Here is a 23,258-nt window from a genome sequence, read left to right as displayed (position 1 = left end):
TCTCTCTCTCTCTCTCTCTCTCTGCCTCCTGTCACCCTTCTTTAATAAAATTCTTTTTTTCTTCTTCTATATACTTGCAAATATCCATATATATTACACAAAATACAAATGTAGTCACAACAGGAAATATCTAGACACCTAAGCTTAGGGTTTAAAAATGTATGAATTTCATTACTTCCTACATACCAAATAAAATACCAAACAAGTGGCATCTGCTTTTCTCAGAAATGACCTTTTCTCAGAACTAAACACATTCTGAAACATTATCACAGCTGTCTGAAGGTTATCTTTAGTGAATATGAAGTTAATTCTCGTTGCAGACACTAATGCGTTGATCATATTCTGGATACTTTCCGAAAAACTGTCAAAACATTTTCCCAAGCTGTAAATGTCCTACCATGTAGATACAGATATTTGGTACCAAAATGAACCTTTGAGGTACTAATATTTACCAAACAGTTTTTTTGATGTAGTAGCAGCTGTTTGCCAGTAACTTACTGTATGAGTGGTTACACGAGTAAGTATGGTGGCACAAAATAAAACATGGCAATTTTTTAAGCGGATAAAAATGAGAACTAAATTTTATGGTTGCGTCGAAGTGCAGCAAACTAAGTGCTCTTCTGCCTGGTAATGGGCAAAGATTAATCGCGATTAATCGCATACAAAATAAAAGTGATTTTTGCATAATATATGTTTGTGTACTGTGTGTAATGATGATGTATATTTAACCACACACACATACATATATTGATTTCAGATTTTTTTTTTTATATATAATTTTTTATTTATATATCATATAGAATATATAAAAATATAAATAAATATATATATACACATGTAAATGTTTCTTAAATACATACATGAATGTATGTGTATTTCTATATACATAATAATTACACACAGCACACACTCATATATTCTGCAAAAAAATCACTTTTAATTTTTATGCGATTAATCGTGATTAATCTTTGCCCAGCAGTACTTCCGCCATACAATATAGTTCTCATTTTTATCCGCTTAAAAAATCACCATGTTTTATATTGATCCACCATACATACTCGTGTAACTACTCATGTAACAGTCTTTAAATAGGGAAAAAATGGAAGTGTTTGGTGGCTTCTAAATTCATCCCTGTTTGGATCCTAAGGAAGGAATGGGGCTAGGCTAAATGCTAACACATTCACAACGCGCTGTACAAAGATTAAGTGCACGCATTGAAAAAAGATAGGTATGTATTAATTCATCTTAAGTTGAGGTAAGAACATAGTAAAATATTGAAAAACGGTGGTGTTTTCCTTTAAGACTGGTTTTGTGGTCCAGGGTCACATATCTGTTGCTTTATCAGTTAAAATCCAACAAGCTTTGTACAATATTTTTTGTTACTTAACGCAAAGACATTCATGCATTTTAGGTGTGGCATAAGTATCCAAATATTGGCCACTGTACACTAAGACAGATTAGCACAACCGTTCCTGCCTTTCAAACAGGGTGGGGCTAACAGGTGGCTTGCCTGCCAAACCTATGGGAACAGGACAGGCAGCAAATCTCTCCCGGAGATGACAGCTCAAAAAGATCTCCAATGACAAGCCCCTTTTATCATGAACTTAACCACACTGTCAAGTCTGAATGTAAATTTAGAATCTGGCTATATCATGAAATCCCTATATCACATATTCATTTGAAGTCGCTACAAAATTTTCACAAAATGATCATATGTTTAGCTCCTGAAACGTGCATGCTAATCTGACACGGCCGACTGCGGCTAGACAGTGACAGGATTCAGCAGCTGTTGAGGGGGGAAAGCTTCTGTCTCCACAAAATCCAATATAAAGGCTCTAAATCACTATTGCCTCCAAAATTTAAGAATTCAATCCCGAGGTGAAAATCAATAGCCACGCCATCTCTGTGTTTATATATATCTCCCATCATATCTCTATCCATCTGAATTCATCCGTCTATATCTTGTGTTTGTTCGCTATCTCCGTCTGTGAGACCCTCGAAGATGACCAACATCTCCTGTCTCTGCTCGTCCCTCTCATCGTCGTCTTTTCATGGAGAGGGTTTAGATTTGCTGAGCTTTCAATAATAAGGATTTGTTCGACTTCTTGAAGGCAGGATTTCAAAGGCAGTGGCCACACACACACTCACAGGGATCTATCAGACATCCCTCATGTGAAACAGGTCTTCTCTCAAATCTTCAAGCCTGTATTTAAGAAGGATTAAAGCAGTCAGTCAGATCCAAATAGCTTCTCTCTGTGTGGAATGCAGACAAATGAGCACCTCAAATAGTCGGAGAAAGAACTCGGCTTACAACCGTGGGGACGTCTAGCGCCTAAACTGCTGAGCAAGATGCCAACCGTAGACAGTCAAAGGCCGATACGCTTATGGAGGAGCAGAACAAGTGGCTGAGGGACTGCACCATGCTGTGGTTATTTCGGCTCTAATGAGGAGTGATGGTTGACATATCGAACTTGCCTTTCCTCGAGTGGGCTCTTTAAAAACACAGCTCTCAAGGTTGGAGTGTAGTGGCAGGTTGCGGTCTGCCTGTGTATCTGCTGTATTTCATATACAGGACATCTCAGGCTGCAGGCTTTCAGCATTAATATTTAAAACTTTAAAATATTGAAACATTACAATAGATGTTCTTATATGAAACACAGAGGCCTCCCTATAAGTGAACAAATCAGCTGCTTAGGGCCCCACCGCCACTAGGGGGTCCCAAACTATGGTCCGACTATAGACGGTTTCATCGGACGCACGTGTGGTGACGCGATACGTGTCTGATCCGACTTTACTTCCGGTTTCAGTTTTTATAATGGTCTGACTAGTTGCTAAACTGAGCTCTGAAACAAATACCTGGTCGAAAATAACAAATGTTTTGGTTTCCAAGGTAATCTACATGTTGTTTATTTTGGTGTTATATAAATAAACTATATTTAAAGTACTTTGTTGTTATTTATTCTTAAAGGGATAGTTTGGCCAAAAATGATATTAAACCCATGATTTACTCAACCCCAAGCTGTCTGAGATGCATTATGTCCATCGTTTTTCAGACAAACACATTTTCAGATATTTTAGAAAATGTTTTAGATCTTTCAGTTGATTAAATGTGAAGTTACGGAGTCCACATCCTTCAAGTCCAAAAAAAGTGCGTCCATCCTTCACAAAATAAATCCAAACGGCTCCAGGATGATAAACAAAGGTCTTCTGAGGGTAATCCGCGCGGTGTTGTTGTAGAAATATCCATATTTAAACTTTATTAACGAAAATAACTTCCTTCCGGTAGCGCCGCCATCTTAGACTCCTCTGTATTCAGGCGAGAGTATCAGCGTAGTGTACGCACTTTTCTTAGTGACGTATGACAAATTCGGAGGGGGGGGGGGCACAGAGCAGCAGCAGAGTAACCTCCGTAAACTGCGTAAAGCTCTCATCTTGAATGCGGACGCGCCTAAGATGGCGGCGCTACCAGAAGGTAGTTATTTTTCGTTAATAACGTTTTAAATATGGATATTTCTACAACAACACCGCGCGGATTACCCTCAGAAGACCTTTGTTTATCATCCTGGAGCCGTTTGGATTTAATTTGTGAAGGATGGACGCACTTTTTTTGGACTTGAAGGTCGTGGACTATGGGTGGACCCCGTAACATTACATTTAATCAACTGAAAGATCTAAAACATTTTATAAAATATCCGAAAATGTGTTTGTCTGAAAAACGATGGACATATGCAACTCGGACAGCTTGGGCGTGAGTAAATCATGGGTTTAATATCATTTTTGGCCGAACTATCCCTTTAACAGAGTTTACCAGAAGTTACGCGTTGACCACGAAAGCCGCTTGTTCATGTTGTTACTGCTGAACGGGCCTATAAACATTGACCGTGACTTGTAACATTACCTGATTCTGACTGACCTTGGCAACCCTATGAATGTCAGTAATGAAATGTTCGGTGTCGTTGATAAAGCGACATGCATTTAGGGTATTTGCCCATGTCCCCTGGCCTGCTACCTTCCCCTTTAGCCAGACATAATAAACAAGCATAGATCGGAAGTTAACTTTGGGACAGATGCGTAACCACAGCAACGCTTGTACATCCGATTAAACGGTCTTGAAACCGTCTATAGATGGTTTAATTGAATGTACGGGCATTTCCAGGACTCTGTTCTTATTGTTGGGCTACAAAAACAGTTTGTTTGTTTTTGACGCTGAAATCATCTATAAATGTAAGTATGTACTGTAGCAAAAAAGTATGCAGTACTGGGACATGGACTGTTTTATAACACATACAGGAAGTGATTGTTGTTGACTAGACACACATTATGATAATTAAAATTACAACTTGCATTTTATCTTTCCTTCATTCATTGTTTTTTATGCAATGTTTACTATATTTTTATTGAATTAATTAGGGATCACTTATTTGTTTTTTAATTAATTCTTTGATGTAAAAAATTTTTTTTTCCTCAATAATAGGTAATGCAGGTATGGATTCTCATTTCAACATATATGATTTGAGACATTTGCAATTTTTGCACTTAAATTTTTAAGTTTAATCAACTTGAATGTACAATTCATTTTAACTTTCTTGACTAATGAGAAGTTGCTATAAATAATAAAGATACATTTTAATTAGCTTAAGTTTTAGTTTTAAATTAATTTGTAAAATTTATAGCAAAAATTTGTCAAGAATTCACACCTCATTGATCAGGAAAGTTGAAATGAATTATAATTTCAAATTGAATAGACTTATTTTTTTGTAGTGTTGTATTTCTAATTTCAAATACTACTTACAGTGAAAAAAATAAAGGCTGGATTTACTTAAAAATATAGTGCATTATTTTTTTACAAGTTTCACATGGAATTTTAAGCAACATATGCAATTGCTTAAACTAGTAAAACTTACTTAAAAAAGTGGATGCAAAAATGATGCATGTATTAGTGATGTATGCTAACTGGGATGTAGGGATTGAATTTTATTTTTATATGCAAATTGAAAAGCTATGAGTCACCTTTATTTATTAAAATATTATTAATAATTTAAATTAATTATGTTTTAATTATTAAAAGAATTATCAGCACTATATGCAAAGCAGATTGTATATTAACATTTTATCAGTTATAGTAATACATACCGGTACTTAAGTTAACAGTATGATGAAGTATAAGCCAACCCTTTACCCGCCTGCATTTTTGTATTATTACAGTGAATGTCTAGCAACCACAGCTGACAATTTAACCAAAAATTTTACAACGCCTGAACAGCTAGAAACAGGTGACACAGTCTTGCTGCATGTTGCCACATATTTCATCCCAAACCTCGGCCCTCACGTGTCAATGAGACGTTTGGCTCACATCAAGCAAGGCTGAAAAACTTTCTGTCAGCATGTTGCGGAGCGAGGAAAGGGAGTTTGACCTCAGCCAGCTGTGTCCAAAAAGCTGATGTGAGCCATATGACCACCAGCAGCAGAAATAGCCGAGCCGAACTGCTTTCATAACAGCATCATAACTACCAAACATATGGCGCGTCTGTCAAACATTTACAAAGAGCTTGTTCTGTGTTTTCATGTTCTATCATGCAAATCTGAATCACATATTTTCAGCCATTTGTTGTGACAGCCCTGCTTGTTTGTTTTTATGGTGGCTAAGTGCGTTTAGTGAAATTTTAATTAGAATAGTAAATTATGCTATTCATAAAGTATCAAATTATGAAAATATGTATAATTAAAAATGAATCGTATGTTTAAATAATAAGCCATGCAACAAAAACCAACAGTGCCTACAATAAATCTATTACAATAAATCCAAACAATAACTAATCCCCTATGAGGCTGTTATAAAACACATAATGGCGATAAATAAAACCATTATGTAACATCCATTGTGATACATCCAGTGGTATAGGCCTAACAGTAATTGTGGGATCTGGTGTCTCCTATAATTGATGGATGACATTACACAGGCTCTTAAGTGAAAAATAATGATTATATGTTTCCTGTTGACTGCGGTAACTGCTGATTTAAGGCCAGGCCATAAAAATGAAGCATTCTAATGCCCTCTCAATAAGCCTTCGAAGAAATCTCAAGCGGTATTGTTTTAAATTAGTCTAATGTTTAAGTAAAGTTTGCAGCCCTAGCAAGGACAGGCCTAACCTGTATGTGTTTGGATTGCTATACTTGTATTCATGTAGCATGAAATTCAAAGCAAGGGATAGGACACACTAAACAAAGAGTCATAGCATCCCCTAGTGATGAATATGCAGTATGTAATAGCAGCAGATAAAAATACAAAAGCTTTTGCATTACACATAACAGTATCTGTTTGCCAGGCTATGTAAAAATGCTCAAGCATTAAGGACTCAAATTGAATATATAGTAAACAACCTTGGATGCACAAAAAGAATGATAGTTTCATTCACACCCTACAAAGCAAATAGCCTTACATAAGATTAACTTGCTCTGTTAATTAAAAATTCATTCAGTGCATTATATGAATGTGCGTGCTATGATTCATTACTTTATGGCAGTAGTTCTGTTTGAAGTCATTTGAGTTGCATTTTGTGTATTTGTGTGTATGCGTGTGATCTCTTGTTTGTTCTGAAGGTCAAGAGCTTGCGTGTCTTTTGAAGAGGCTCCTTCTCATTTCCTGAAGCGCTTGTACTTCTCTTCTTCGTGCACTACCATGACAACGGCATCCCGGCATAAAGAGTGAGAAAAGCTCCATGTTTAACCAGCTGCATGCTCTTGTGATTGTGGCACCCCAGACATTTCTATAAAAATGCACAAAATGTGTGACCCTGTTTGTGAAATACTTTAATTTTTACACTGATTTCAATTTCTGACAATGTTTGTGTACACAAACATAAACAAACGCGTGCTTGTTTGGTTATTTGAGTGTATGAGTAGGAAAATGGAGATAGGGAGCAAAACATATAGGAAATATGAAGGATTTATATTTTGGCCTTTACACTTTTTAACATTTGTCCACCAATGTCAGGTTGACTTGTTGCTATAGTTACCTAATGTGTGGTCTGCATTCCAGTGTTCCCACTTCTTTTGGCCAAACCACAGTAGAAGATAAAAAACAAAGAAACGCAATATATTAAAAAATTAATATAATATACTGTTATGCAAAATTTCAAGAAAACATAGGCATACACTCTCAGAAAAAAAATAAGGTACAAAAAACTGTCACTGAGGCGCCTCCTTTAAAAAGTATAAGTATAGATAGACCTTTACCTTTATACCTAGAGTGCCTCACATATACATATATGTACCTAAATGGTACAAATTAGGACATTTGTAATTATTTAATAATTAAAATAATAAGTATTTTAAGTTTTAAACGTTTGTTTACTAATTTTGTTGCCTACCGCAATGAACAGTACAGTACAAGCGTACTTTCTAAATGCTACACAGATGCTGCCCTCTATTGGACAGAAGTAAAAATGTATCCTAATACAAAATTTTGACAAATACAAATATAATACAAAAGTAAAAGCTAAATGTAAAAATAATAATAACTTATTACTATGTGATTCATTGTACGACAGAGAGATGCGCGCACCTTACAGCACGAGCTCGTGCACTCAGCCCAGCATCATCATCCTTCACGAGCCCAAGTGACAATCGCGCGCGTGGGATAAATCGCGCTGGCGTCATTCAGTGACTCAACAAGCTCGTGCTTAGTAAAAGTAAAACAGTTCTCATCAATAACAAGTCATCTTGTCTCTGTTTAGCATTAGTTAAGTCTTGATGGAGAATTTTCTGTGTTTTGCATTAGTTAAGTTCTGATGGAAGATGAATTCGAAGGTGGCGGTGTACTAGGTGAAGGAAAGCTAGAGGTTTTGTTTTCTTCAAAGAATTTAGACTACGCAGTTATGCGTTTCATCAGACCTGGAAAAGATCTCAGAGGTAAGATGGTGAAAGGATTTAAACGCAGATTACATTTAATATATCACCTTCACGTTGTTGCGTTTTAAATAGGTTGACCACTATCTAGTAGTATTACACTTTAGATATCATATAATAATTATGTAACATCACACTCACGGTGTTTTAACAATATTCAACACGCGCGGCACCAGATGGCAGTGTTTGACCACAAAACAGTACCGATGTGTCGTAAACTTAAATTGTTTAACTTAATGACAATTAACTACCGCGAGAGCGGTTTATGTTTTCAGCTTTCAAATCGCGCTCGCGATGCTTTGGTGTCATAGATTGATTGGTCTGCGCAGCCGCGCACAAAGTCAAACGCCGATTGATTTTTTTGGCTCAGGTTTTTCATTAACCATCTTGTGCCAATTTACGCGTACTATACACTTTTTTTTAAGGAAACGTTTTTGTTACAAGAACGAAAAGGCGTATGCGGATTCTAAATGCTATAGAAAAATGATAATTAAAAATAAAAATGTAGAAGTTCTGTTTTCACTTGTATGGACTTTTCCACATGAAAAAATACTGTAATATGCTGTAGTATTTACTGTAGTATGCTCTGGTATAACAGTAATTATATATTAGTATACTTATTTAGTATTCTTTGTATAGTATAGTAACTATATTTATGTTGAAAACACTAGTATCTAGGAGTTTTTGTCAGAGAGCTGAAAGTCCTGAAAATTGTGATGTGCATGCAAACCTCTATAGTAAACCTCTCTCTGTCTCTCTCTCTCTCTCTCTCTCTCTCTCTCTCTCTCCAGCTGTGATTTTCCTTTATGCCTGCAGTGGTATGGAAAGTGATGTCACTAAATCTGCTGCATCTGCAGCCAGTAGAAATGTGCCAATGGTACCAGTTTGTCAGGAGATTCTGTCTGATAAAGCTAAACAGCTGGGAGAGCCAATCATCATGGAGAGGAGGTGGGTCTTTAAACTCTCTCTTGACCAATAATCAAATTTTCATTGGGGTGAAATATGATGATCCTGAGGATCATATTTCGTGTGTAGCATCTTCATGCAAGGGTGCATGTAAGAAGAAAATAAGGTGTTGTTTTGTATTAACGACTGAGGATTGTTCAGATGTACCACATCTTTATAATCATAATATAAACAATTATTCATGTCTTCATTTGATTATTGCTTAAGTAAAATTGATTATTTTTACATGATACTATCTCCACTGAATGTTACTGAAACATACAACAAAACAGCTTTGCATAATGACTAAAAGAGAGAGAAGTGAAGTATATTTAGAGGTGGTTACAACGGCAAGCATCAGTCTTATTCATATTTCAACAGTAGGCATTTGAAGTTCAATGTGTGCTGCATTCTGAACGACACAATCTCGACTCATGTTGTGTCTCGAGTTTCTAAGCAGTTGCACATGCAAATTTCACCTTGCATGTGATAAAACAAACAAAAAAGTACCACAGAAGTAGAGATCAGAGCCAAATCTCGAAAACAAGAATGATTTGAGGCAAGAATGACAACACCCTAGCAACTGCATAGCAATGGGTTCAGAACACCTTTGCAACTGCCTGGCAATCACATGCCAGACAGCATAGCTGCAGTTTTTTGTTCAGACAAGCACCATTTATGTTTTCTTCAAAAAAGCCACAGATTTGAAACAGCATACTGTCGCTCCAAACTGGATGCATTTTTTATGGACCTGTGGCACCAATGAAATTACAATAAGCTATTTGACGCATCACAGCACAGTGTGAGCCTCTCTTTGTATGTGCTTACAACACCACACACCCAGAGAGAGAAAAAACAGATTTGATTTATGACATCTTCTGGTTATTGTCTTAGCATGGAGCCGGCAAAGTGGTTGGTGAATGTCAAAATTCCATGTTTTACTGACTCGAGTGTGTAGTTCTGTTGCCATGGTGAGCATTCAATCCAGCTCAGCCAGACGGTGCCTCTGATTGGCTGATATGCCGTCATTATGGTATCATGTAGCCGGCTCACTTGCCCAATGGAGACTAAGCAGCACTGGAGTTGTTGCTATGGGCAGACAGACAGGAATCGTTCTCAATTCCTATGGTCTGTGTGTTTCTATGAAGAACTTTGTCCGTCAAAACACTAGTGTTTGCTCGTACCCTGCGTGCACTCTTCTCAGTTTTGTCTTCTTTTGAAAGAGAGATGTGGAAAGGGCAGATGGGATACGTGGGTGCTATGCACAGAAAGTCACGTAGACAAGACCCCCTCCTCTTCTCACCCATTGCCTTACTGCCTCAATCTCAGTTGAAGGCTGCTAGTCAGCTGTGACCAAATAGTGCCCACAATGCACAAGATTTCGAGTTCCCCTCACATTGTTATTATTGATATATCGTCCATTGTCTCGTCTCATTTTCATTCCTCTCTTCTCCTTACTTCTTCTTCTATCCTCTGCAGCTTATGGTAGCACATCCCTTTTCTTTTTCACAATATTTTATTTTACATTTTGCTAAGCATTGCTTTTTGCTTATAGTGATCTAAACCACATTTAACCTTAAATATTAAACTTTGTCACATAACCCATCCCACACCATTTGTGCTATGGATGTTAATGGCAACTAAGCATGTGTGGCTTGTTACAAAAACCGTAATATTACTTTTTATGATTTTCATCTGGTGTGTGAAAAATAATGGAATGGAAAATCCCATTGAAGAAATGACCAGAATATAATAAACTGGTGAGTGGGCTAATTTCATGTTGGCTAGTAAGCATCCACCCAGAACACCATAGCAACAACATAGCAATGCCCTGGCAGCCATCCAGAATAGTTGGCTAGTCTGCAACATTTTGCATGTTGGCAAGTTATGCACGGGCAAACACGACTCACATTTTCCTAAAAATGTAGTAAGGTCGTTTTTTTTCCACAAGTTTGGAGGATGTTTTGATGCAATATCGTGTAATAGCGGTTACTCATGTATTGTTATAAAAGAAAGTTTTTATCATTTGTATCCGTTTATGGTTAAACCAGGATTGTTTGTGAGTGGATGCTTTTACTGCACAATAAACCCTGTAGCAGCAACCACATTCTTTGCTATTTAAAGAGATACACTAGCTGTTCTGAAATTAAAATATAATTTTTTTTTTTAAAACAGGTTCAGTTGAAAAAATACATATTTGTAAAGCTCAAAAATATACCCGGTTTTTCCAGAAAATAGTCTTTTGCCACCCTACAGTGAGGTTTAAAAATAGCACATAGTGTGTTGGCCCTATTCCAACACACACATACACAGCAGCCCCAACTCACTCTCTCCCACTTTATTTGACACGTTCCCCGCCTCCACGGCTCGTATTCGCTGGTATCGTTTGACTGACGCGGGCTTCTATGTACTGATTGGCTGAGGGGAGTTGATTGACAGTCAGGCAGAGCACAGCAGCAGTGAGCAGTGGCCCGGCCCCCCGGCTCTGCACGTGGATGAGGCTGCTGCGAACATTTAAGCATCAGAGAGAAACGAGGAGAGGAAAGGGGAAAGAGGGAGGAGAGAAGTTGGGAACAGAGGCGACAGGATTGATTTGGGAAGGAACGGAAGGGACTAACGTTGAAGAAAAAAGAGAGGTGAAGAAATTAGGAGGTAAGAAAGGAATTGGCAATAAATTATCATTTTTCAAAACGAGTACGTGCATGTTCGGTATGAGAGTACGTGCTTGATTTTGTGTGTGAGTGTAAATTGGTATTTGCATGTTTCTGTGTGTAAATGCGAATGGGTACGCTTGTATTACGTGCACATGGGTCGGCACTAAAGCAGTCATTCATTATTGTGACAACAGTGTTTGTGTGTTCAGTGTGTGTGTGTGTGTGTGTGTGTGTGTGGGATTGCATTACAGATGCATCACCTCACACCATGGCCGGCATTTGTAGTAACGGGTATTGGCTACACTGGCTTTCTTCTTTAATGCAATTAAATAAATGCCAGCATAGGATTACAAACCCCATGCCCTGCTAGGTTTCGCCTTGTTACAGGTCTGTCGCAAATGGGGTTTCCTACAAATCACAGCCATGGTTTTTAACGGGCATCTTATATCTTGCACAGGTATCATCATATTTACTGCAAATGTTTATATTATAATGTGCATTATAAAGCAATTGTTTGCTCAGGCCTTTAGGGGGCTTAATGGTTCACGTGCCATCGCCACATAGTGACCTACATTCATCCGAGCTTTACCACAGGCAGACACCGTGATCTGCTAAAATATCCCTCCAAAAATAGACTCTTAACCCGAGTCATTTGGCAGAGCGGTAATGAATGAAACCTTGTGTCAGTTAAATGAGATCCGCTACTTGTAACCCAGTCATTTTTGTAGTTTTGTACACTTAATAATTATTCATTTGTGAAGGTGTTAGATTATCTGTGTCATCATTTTTTATATTCTACTGCTAAATACAAATTACTTTTTTCCATACACTTCCATACACACAATCCATCTTGTTATTTTTGTTTTAAACATTACTTGTAGAGTATACACCTTTCGCTCAGCGGTAAATTGAAACATTATGTTTGGTCCTGGTTTGGATCACACTGGTCCAGCTGTGTGGGACGCTGTTGTGGTGATTTTTATGGTGTGGGAGTGAAGGAAACTTGGTTTAGGAAACATCTCAAAGTTTTGCCAATTCAAGCACTTCACAACCTCATATGGAAATCTGCGGTTCTGAAAAAACTGTCATTACTGGACCACCATCGTTTTGGAGCTTTACAGCTAACTGTGTATTAAGTAGTTTGCTAGTACAGAACTGATTCATCCTAAAGCTGCAAAGCGAATGCTTTCATCAATCTCAAACCTCTGATTTCACTACAGAATTGTATATAAGTAGTCAGTTTAATGGCTGAGTTTTATTTAAATATATTTATCCAGGTTGTCATTAAATGTCAGGACGAAGTTATTCATTATAGCTTAATTTTAAAGTGCTGAAGTGTTGTAAAAGGCACAGCTGTTTGATGTGTTTCCACTAAAATAGAAAGTTAGGGTGAAACCAAAGTCTATTTTAGGTAGTCGCGTCACTGCGCCGCCATGTTTGCAACTCTACTGCGCATAAGCAAACAATAAGAAGGAGCTGTCACAATAAACAGGTGAGTCTCTATAGAGCCCTTCCTCCAGAGGATGTCATTTTTTAACAGATGCCGATTGGCTCGTTTTCCTAGACTTCCTTTGCTAGAGCGGCCATATTGAAGGTTGAGAGATACCCCCCTTCCATATAGCAGTGACACATCTTGGGTAAATATCTTTGGTTAAACATACACTAGACTTTGAGGATGCAAATATTTTTCGGACATTACAGTGAATATGGAAGGGAGCGTCAATATAAGTTCTTTGGCTAAGTCCATCTTTGCTTTTCAGTAGAGAGAAAGATCTTGCAGTGACAGACCTGTTTTCTACTGCTCACATATTTCCACTTGATACAAATTCGCAGGTACTGCACTGAAGTACACAGCGAAATTTCTTCGCACAAGCTAGGGTTTTCGGTCTGATGCATTTGCATGCGTATGAATGAAATGTCTAGTGTGACCGCCCCATAGTTTACCACAAAACCTAATATGTGATCAAAAGCCGAAGTGCAGAATGATGCAATAAAAATCACTGATATGTACACTCACCTAAAGGATTATTAGGAACACCTGTTCAATTTCTCATTAATGCAATTATCTAATCAACCAATCACATGGCAGTTGCTTCAATGCATTTAGGGGTTTGGTCCTGGTCAAGACAATCTCCTGAACTCCAAACTGAATGTCAGAATGGGAAAGAAAGGTGATTTAAGCAATTTTGAGCGTGGCATGGTTTTTGGTGCCAGACGGGCCGGTCTGAGTTACTGGGATTTTTACCCACAACCATTTCTAGGGTTTACAAAGAATGGTGTGAAAAGCGGAAAAAAATCAGTCCTGTGGGCGAAAATGCCTTGTAATGCCTGATTTAAGCTGATAGAAGAGCAACTTTGACTGAAATAACCACTCGTTACAACCAAGGTATGCAGCAAAGCATTTGTGAAGCCACAACACTCACAACCTTGAGGCGGATGGGCTACAACAACAGAGTGCCCCACCGGGTACCACTAATCTCCACTACAAATAGGAAAAAGAGGCTACAGTTTGCACGAGCTCACCAACATTGGACAGTTGAAGACTGGAAAAATTTTGCCTGGTCTGATGAGTCTCGATTTCTGTTGAGACATTCAGGTGGTAGATTCAAAATTTGGCTTAAACAGAATGAGAACATGGATCCATCATGCCTTGTTGCCACTGTGCAGGTTGGTGGTGTAATGGTGTGGGGGATGTTCCTTGGCACACTTTAGTTCCAATTGGGCATTGTTTAAATGCCACGGCCTACCTGAGCATTGTTTCTAACCATGTCCATCCCTTTATGACCACCATGTACCCATCCTCTGATGGCTACTTCCAGTAGGATAATGCACCATGTCACAAAGCTCGAATCATTTCAGATTGGTTTCTAGAACATGACAATGAGTTCACTGTACTAAAATGGCCCCCACAGTCACCAGATCTCAACCCAATAGAGCATCTTTGGGATGTGGTGGAATGGGAGCTTCGTGCCCTGGATGTGCATCCCACAAATCTCCATCAATTGCAAGATGCTATCCTATCAATTTGGGTTTATCCTAACACTGGTTTTTAGATATCCTTAAAGGGATAGGTCACCTTAAAATGAACATTCGGTCATCATTTACTCAACCTTAAATTGTTCTTAACCTGTATGAGTTTTTTATTATGTTGATCACAAAAAAAGATATTTGGATAAATTATATTTGTGGTACACCCACTGACTTCCATAGTATTTGTTTTTCCTACTGTGGAAGTAAATGGGTACTGTCAAGTGTGTATATAAGACAAAATATTTTATTTTGTGTTCAACATAATAAAAAAAACACATACAGGTTTAAAACAACAAGAGGGCGAGTAAATGATCTAAAGTATCCATTTAGGGCTAAAATATTTATAATAATAGCAAACAAACAAATTTTGATTGCACAGGAACTTTAAAGAACATGAAATACGATATATATTATATAAGAATATTATAAGAAATTGATTAGATCTATTCTCCACACAGCATCGGTGATGCAATGCTTGGTCAGTGCATTGCAAATGCACAGTCCACAGTTTGCAATCATTAAAAGTTTACTTTTAATGACTTTCCACCCATAAGGACTCGGAGCAAAATTGTCACATAGCATTTTAATCCGGACTACGTAAGTGCTACGCTCAGCGTCAATAACACATAACAGTTGTAGGAATCCTTTGTTAGCACTCAAGACAGCTGTGATTTTCTCTGGGATGGCAGGGTCTTGTTATTTACTCCAAGTGTAATGTTTGCATGCGGTACATGCAGAAACAGGAAAGCACACGTACCAAAGTGAATGCAAAATAAACCGGTTGCCCTGGCTTACGGATGCATCTTCGTGAGTAGCCATGTACATTAACATTCTACATACACTTAAATCCAAAGTGGGTCATCTATTTTTGTCAGTATGTGCATTCCCTGGGGATCGAACTTATGACCTTTGTGCTGCTAACACACTGCTCTACCGATTAAGCTACATTACAGTAGTAGCCATGCAGATTTCTCAAGTGCACATAATTTCCCCTAAGAAAACTCTTGTACTTGTGGTCGTGGCTTGTTTGGAGCCGTTTCCTGTAGGACTGAGCCGGGGTTCAAGTTTATGATCCGTTTCCTAGGAAACACTACTGTACTCTTTAGGCGTGGATAGCGAGAGAGAAAGTGAGGATAAAGTGAAGGAGAGAGTGAGAGAGAGAGAGAGAGAGAGAGAGAGAGAGAGATGATGTCGGATGGGGGAGGGGCGGTATAGGGAAAAGCAAAAAAATAAAAACAGACTGGCTGGTAGAAGGGGGTTGGGCTATCTTCACTCAACACCACTCTCTCTATCGCTGTCTCTCCCCGTCTCTCTCTTTTTGCTTTCTCGTATGAGACCATTCCTTTTCTTTCTTTGTCTGTCTGCTGAAGGGGAAAGGCGAGAGAGGAGGGTGCAAATGTGAGCGAGAGAGGCAGAGAGTGTGGTAAGGGAGATAGGTAAGAAGGGAAAGAGCGAAATGGACCAGACCCACTCGGCTTTTTGACAAAAGAAGCTCACTTCCGATCTGACAGGGGCATCTTGCGAGTAAGTCTCTCTCTCTCTCTCTCTCTCTCTCTCTCTCTCTCTCTCTCTCTCTCTCTCTATTTGTGTGTGTGTGTGTGTGTTTACGCGAGAGAGAAAGTATGCATGATCTCTCTGAGCTGTCATCCGGTGCTTTAAAAGGTAAAGGTTAAGAAAAATTTAAAGGGACAGTACGCTCACAGTTGGGCAGCCAGTCAGGAAGCCGTGCATGTCCTTGTCTTCCCCTGTGCCCTGCAAGGTAAGAACCCATCTAAGTCTCAGGGGAGAAACACTCATATTTCCTCCATGAGACACTTATATGCCAACCCTCCGGCTCACTTAATCTGTCTTTGTGCTTTGTGACGTTTCTCTCTGATATTATTCTCGCTCCGTGCATTCTTTTGTGAATGTTTTGCAGTTAATCTCTTAGTCCCATGCAAGTTGCACCAAACCCATAAACTCACAATGCAGAGCATGAAAATGGAAATTTTTGAGATACTTGTGCAAGTTTTGTAACCTTCAAAAGAATGCGAAGAATTACAACAGTGTCTTTAAAGCGACTAAGAGCGTTATTCAAGTCGGTATTCGCAGAAAATCTTAACATCTGGCCGAGCTCTCTTTGATGTGTGCATGAGAAGATTGCCCAAAGTTTATTTTTGTATTTTTTTAAGTGTGGTCCTAACGTTGCAATCTCCAGTTTTCAAGGTCAACTTGTTAACTCAATGATCTGGTCATAGTAGTAAATAAGTAACTGGAAAGATTAACAGTTAATAACAAGCTACATATTCATTTATCAAACTTTAAAGAGATTTTAAATATAAAGCATGAATCAAATGCACCACTTTGCATTTTGGGTGAACTGTTTCTTTAAATTCTTTTTTTTACTCTGTTTCACCGTCCTTGTGCTCCATTTGCTTTTTTCCTTTCATTCTTATTGCTTTTTTGCTCATATACTATATGATGTAATGTGACTGATGTTGAATGTTTTGCAATAAATCTCTATTTCCCGTGCAAGTCTCTACAACTCAAATTTAATTGTAAAGTAGGCTACAGAGGAGATCCTTCTGTACTTAATGCAATTTTGTGTGTGCGCGCGTGTGTGTTTGTGTAATGTAATAGCATTCTGGGCTGTAGTGAATACTTTTTTTACAGGAAGTGTGGTTATTATAGCTGGTGATCATGATCTTTGTCATTATGGCTCAACACAGATCTAATAAAAGTCACTGAGAGATGTCACGTTTGCAGTAAACTCTTTCAGGCCGCCTCCCTAAAAAGCTGTATGCATGAGAGATTTCCTTGGTTTGTTATCTAGTCTACTGAGAAAAGCATGCATATGTAATTTTTTCCCTGTCTGAAAATGCAGCTTATATTTGCACATATTCAAACTTGCAGTATGTTTGCATATAATGAATTGACTGCAAGCGTAAATGAGATTTGAAAGCTGTAGCACCTTCACTTTGTTCGTCGCACGGACCTGTCGTATGGTTCAGAAGAATATAGCTGTGTGCTCTTTGTTGTATTTACTCAGAATATAGCACATTCAAATGTGAAACTTTGCTTTAAAAGGCATTTCGTTTTTCTCCATACTTTGTCTATAAAAGGAGTTGGTCCCAGACAGGCTCGTGTTTAATGACCTAAAACCCCAACCTCACCCAACCCAAATTTGTCCCACCTGTTGCAACACACACTCCACACTAGTAGTTCTCAAACTGGGAAATGGTGCCCCTTAGTTTTATGAGATTTTATAAAATACATCAAATTCTGTGTAATTTAACCACAGAAAATAAGGCCACTAACCTTTTGTTAAATTCAAATTTCAAGTTTGAGATTCTTTTATGTCATGGGGGGGGGGGCGCGAAGGGATGCACCCTACACTGGGGGGGGGGGGTTCACATGCCAAAAAGTTTGAGAACTAATGCTCCAAACACACTTGATTCTGAGATAAGCCTCATGTGCAAGAGCTGTCTGTTTATTTAGAGTAATATGAGATGTGTGTACAAGTCACTATCTAGCCCAGATTGGATATCAACTACCATAAACCCACGCAGCTGCAAAAGCACGTCGCTTCTTAAAGACATAAACATCAAAAGCTGTACGAAGCACTCGCAGAGAAAACTCGGCTGGAAGTTCGAAAGTGAAGTCGAGAGAGTCGTGTTTATGCGGTTATGACAAAGGTCCCCTTGTCAGCTACACTTCACTGTTATGGCACATTTTCTCCACAACAAAGTCCCTCTTGATGTGAAATGTGACGATAAAGACATTGATGATTATGATTTCGAAACTGGATGTCGTTCTGATACCGAAACCAAAACATACCGAGAAAACCTCAAATACTCACAGTTCCAGACGTGCTCTAAACATGTTCTGAAATTTGATGTGGTCTGTATAGCCTATATTTGTGTTTTTTTTCCAAGAAGTTAGGAGACACGACCAATGTACAGTAATGAGTTTGTTAAAACAGGAAACCCCTCATGTGGCGCGTTCGGCCTGGCCACTTCTGTTTACGTCTGCAGTGTGCACGGGCCTTTGAATATCGGCCTTACTCTCAAACATCTGACAGTAATGCAATCTCATTGCTCCCGACTGCAGTTGTGGTTTTATCTTCTCCTTCTCTCTTTCTGGCTGTTTGATTCCTGCTGTGGTTCCCCGCTGCTTTCATGAGATAGGTTTCAGATGGACAGTCAATGCACACTTGCTTTTGTTTTGGCTGGGTTCCTGGATGTGTGTGAAAAATAATTTTGAAGAGTTGATAGTATACTCCTAGTATACCATACTACATTTGTTTGTTGTTTGAGAGTTGAGAGTTTAAATGAGAAGAAATTACTTTTTTTCTTGATCTTTTTGTGTGTACATATGTTCTTAGTCTGTGTAAACTTTGATATTAAATGTGTATCACCACAGAAAAATGTGTTATAATCCATCCAGCCAAATTTGAATGATGAAAAACCGACAAGTAAAATCTTGGAAAAATAAACCAGATTCTCTTCTCTCAAACACTAGGTCCACAGTCTTTGCTGAAACCACGCCCACTTGCAGGAAAGCTGCCATCTCTATCAACATTTAAATGCCGCTACAACTTAAATGGATGCTCGCGATTATGTTAGGGGGCGGGGCCATGCTTTGTGGCTCCAGTGCGTCAAGTCCATAGACTGTAAAAAAAGATGAATGTAGTGTCCGTGACGTCACCCATAGGTTTCTGACGATCGTTTTTGAAGCTTTAAGTAGGCAGTGTCTGCCGTCGCCATTTTGGCCGCGCATCACCGCGCATCACTCGCGGATATCCGAAAATGGGTAAAAAGGTGGGACGTGGGTGAAACTGAGGTGACTGGTTGCTGAAACCTCACCCGCCTAGCTCGACTCTAGGGACAAAAGTGTCTGTTCAACCGTCACTTAAGTGGCCACGCCCTTAATTAATAATAATTTAAACGGATGAGTTACAAAAAATTCATCCCCCTCACAGTTGTCATGAAGGGCAAAATTAGCTATACAGACCGAAAAAACATTTTGTACCAGGCTGTAAACATATTATTTTCTACTGTAAAGTTGGTCATTTTAACATGGAGGTTTATGGGAATTGACTCCCTTTTGGAGCCAGCCTCTAGTGGCCAGGTGATGAATTGCAGTTTAAATCATTTCCGTATTGGCATTATCAGAGAGATCGGAAGGTTGCCCCTCGGTCAAATCATGATTTGAGGCCCGCCCAAAAAATCCTGAATTCAGAAATGAAGAATAATTTACAGTCTTTGTAATGTGTTTCAGCAATACATTTCTAACATTTATAGCATGTTTAGAAACATGTCTCTAAATTGACTTTACACAGACTTTAATTAAAGACCAGCGCAACTAACAGGTAACCTACCAGGTAACCTACGTGTTGTTTGTTATATAAATAAACTACTTTTAAAGGACTTTGCTGTTATTTATTCTTAGCAGAGTTTACCGGAAGTTACGTGTTGACCACGAAAGCCGCTTGTTTATGTTCTTACTTCTGAAACCGTCTATAATGTGGAACTTGTAATGCACTGAAAGTCGCTGTGGATAAAAGCATCCACCAAATGCATAAATGTAAACGGTGAACAATAGCTGGGTTTGGTGCTGAAATAACATTAAATGAAAATAAGAGACCTCCTTTAACAGCAATATATATATATATTGTAAATAAAGTAGAGATTGTACAGTCTCAGAATCACTGTGTACTATTGTAGTCAGCTTAAATGAGATTAAAAAGCATGGTTTTGCGGAGGGCAGTCAGGGGCGGTGGACTTTTTACTAATGTAATCTCTGCTTAATGTGTGCATCTATCCATGTGAATCAAATAGGTAGATGATATGTGTCACATCGTGAAGGGAAGCTCTTCGAGCGATGCTTCTCTGAATCTCACATTGTTCAAATGGGATGCTGCAGGCGCCTTTACTAAAGCGTAAAAATAAGGTCCGATAACAACCGCTATCACAACCCAATGAAGGAGTGCAAGGGAAACCTCCAACGTTTCAGACGCTTTACTAGAAACAAGATACTTTCCAGCAGAGCAAGGTCATGACCACAAGTGCACTACAAAGTCACGTTTCCACAGGAAGTTAGAACCACTTCCTTTTCAGCAGAACGGTTCACTGGGTTTCCATAGCTACAGAGGTTAATATGGTGTTAAACGTTGGCATTCAACACCCACACGTCAGTTAGGCATAGTTGTGTTTTGCCTTCTTACTGATGTAGGGACACAGTAAGGGTACAGTTTGGAGTGAACAGGTGTGAAGTGTTTATGTAATATGATATAGCTCAACCTGTTTCACAACGCATTGTTGTACCGCTTGATATTTGATTACATGAGTTTAGTATGTTTTATGGCTCAAACCTTTGCAGTACTCCTGCAAGTTTCAACTTTGTCTTGTATACAAGTCTTGAAATTCTTCAGGAGACTTTAGTCTAAATGTGACCCTGTCTGTGAAATCGAGGTCAAAGTCTTATTGGACCTTATTGCTTAAATAGCCTTAAAAGTATAATGGGGACATCATATTGAAATTCTTGATTACAGACTTTGTTGTCTTCTCAAAGCTAAGATCTCTGAAAGTTTGTAGTAGAGATACATATGAAATTTCTTGGGTCAAAGTATTTGAAAAGCAGGATATACAAGCAAAAATCTCAAATTGCTACCTGTTTTTACTTGTATAAAGGCATTGTTTTGTTTCCTTCTTATGTACACCTCACGCATGCAAAGGACGCTGGAAACAGGCCAATCTCAACATAACACCGACTGTGACGTTACATCCAAATGTACACAGCCAACATTAAATTACACATTAAATTAAGTACAATGTTGTTACAATGCTAAAAAAAGTTGGGACTGTTGAGTTAGCGCTATATGCTAGTTAATGCTATATGCTAGCCTTTAGGCTGAAGTTACAGTTACATGTTGCAGGTCCATACTGAAAAAACTTTAACCTATGCACACTCAGAAATGTCCATTACCAATCTTCACACAATTGGTTAATCCTCAAATTCCATATCTTTGTTTGATACAGGCTCAAACATAAGGTCTGTTTACACAGACACACACACACACACACACACACACACACACACACACACACACACACACACACACACACACACAAGCTACTGAAATTAACTGCTCTGAGAAACAGCCAATCAGAGCAGAGTTCAACATTATTGTTCATTACCATTTCAAATAAGGTAATAATAGACCATTTCATTCTAAAGGCAAATCTAATGTGGCATTCCCACAAGACGCAGAAGAGGCAGCAAGCGCGAGTGATTTACATGTTAAGTCAATGCAAAGACGCGAATAGGCATCCTGCGGTGCGGTACGCGCGAATGGTGTGTAAGGCGCGACACGGAAGGCGTGCCGCGGATGGCGCATTGCCGCGGGAAACGTGCGAGTTGAAAAATCAGAACTTTGTTGGATATTCGCGCTGCGTTTACCAATCAGGAGCTTGCTCTAGTAGTCACGTGATTACAGGGAGCAAATGGATTCGCAGAAGCCCCTCCCTCACCAAACGGTGGTGTCACGTCATGATTGACAGCTGTGATATCGTGTGATATGCGCATTCTACGAGAGCGAGGGCGGGGTTTTGAATTCGCGGCTTCCCTTCCTGCTCACTACTGCGCATGACTGGTCCCGAAATCGCTATTGCACAGACTCAAGACCCAAGATGTCAGCGCCATATCGGGACACTGGCGGCTTCACTTTTCACCAATGGAAGAGAGTGAACAGGCGTTGTCCATCTTTTTTTACAGTCTATGGTGTGAACGCACAGTTAGGGTTGTAAATGGACATGTAAAACCATCTCTTGATATTTTTTGCACTTAATAAAGCCACATACCTTCTACTGTATGTAGATATCAGAGAACAATTTAACAATGAATTCTTTGGCACCTTTATCTATTGAATTTCAGTGTAGCAAAAAGTTTGGTGTATGTAATGTTCTTAAGAGCTGCAGATGAATACAGAGCAGAGACAGAAGCAGTTGCTGTTGACTTGTCCTGATCTGAACCAGGAAACAGGAGTTTTACAGTATGTTGGCTGAGCTACAGCATTCACAGTCCTGAAAGAGCACAGACGCCCTTTTTTAACCTCACAAACGCAAACACATGCTCATGTGATAGACTCTACTATGATAAAGGAGAGCTTGTCTGGCTGATGTAGAGTCAAAGATCTCACAAGAAGAAGAGGAGTCGGAGCTTGTGGATTGCTGTGTACTGTACACTTTTGATTGAACTCATTCCAATTGTTGATCTGTTGCTTTAGCTAAAAATAAATTAAGCAAAGAAAATGAGACATTATAAATATATATAGTGTTTTAGTCATCATAAAGCAAACATACATGTTTAAAGGTAAATGCCACCCTGGATTTGTATAGTGTAAAGTTAAAGACCCACTAAAGTGACTTGAAATTCACTGTTTTGTTTGATGCGTTGATGTAATTTCCACCAAATCCGAAACTTAGGGTAAGGCAACTTAGTGGTATTTTAAAATAGCCAGTAGCATTTACACTACCTGGCAGCTTGGAATTGGATGAGAAGCTAAAGTGATGATGTCATAAAAATCATTGATGCGTATAGATGTGTAGTGGCAACAACATAAACAAACGGCTTTTGTGTCCCAAACTTAACTTCCGATAGACTTGCACAAAGTATCAATAGTCTTTAGGAAACCGAAAGGTATTTTTTCCAGAGGTCACTTTAGCCATAGCCAGACTGATA

The 23,258-nt window shown here is 38.8% G+C and overlaps 1 protein-coding gene and 1 long non-coding RNA gene across 6 annotated transcripts in view; one reads left to right on the top strand and one right to left on the bottom strand.

The window, feature by feature from the left end:
- Positions 1 to 5,173: 5,173 nt before the first annotated feature.
- Positions 5,174 to 7,645, bottom strand: LOC135779749 (uncharacterized). The gene is made up of 3 exons (XR_010544850.2): positions 7,565 to 7,645; positions 7,017 to 7,050; positions 5,174 to 6,767 (listed from the first exon to the last, which is right to left on the bottom strand). It is a non-coding gene; the product is annotated as an uncharacterized lncRNA (long non-coding RNA).
- Positions 7,646 to 7,683: 38 nt separating this feature from the next.
- kdm6bb (lysine (K)-specific demethylase 6B, b) overlaps positions 7,684 to 23,258 on the top strand; it is a 31,267-nt gene continuing 15,692 nt past the window's right edge. Inside the window, exons 1-2 of one of the 5 annotated variants that reach the window (XM_065290638.2) lie at positions 7,684 to 7,911; positions 8,700 to 8,856. The gene's annotated coding sequence lies outside the window, so the exon portion shown is untranslated. Of the gene's footprint in view, positions 7,912 to 8,699; positions 8,857 to 11,348; positions 11,506 to 15,805; positions 16,062 to 16,158; positions 16,297 to 23,258 lie in introns of those variants that run through there. The other 4 variants (XM_065290637.2, XM_065290640.2, XM_065290641.2 and 1 more) reach the window with 4 other exon arrangements.

Source organism: Paramisgurnus dabryanus, chromosome 10 (genome assembly GCF_030506205.2).
Source record: "Paramisgurnus dabryanus chromosome 10, PD_genome_1.1, whole genome shotgun sequence".
NCBI lineage: Eukaryota > Metazoa > Chordata > Actinopteri > Cypriniformes > Cobitidae > Paramisgurnus > Paramisgurnus dabryanus.
The sequence above is the reverse complement of the archived record's forward strand: the minus strand, read 5'-3'. Positions and strand labels throughout refer to the sequence as shown.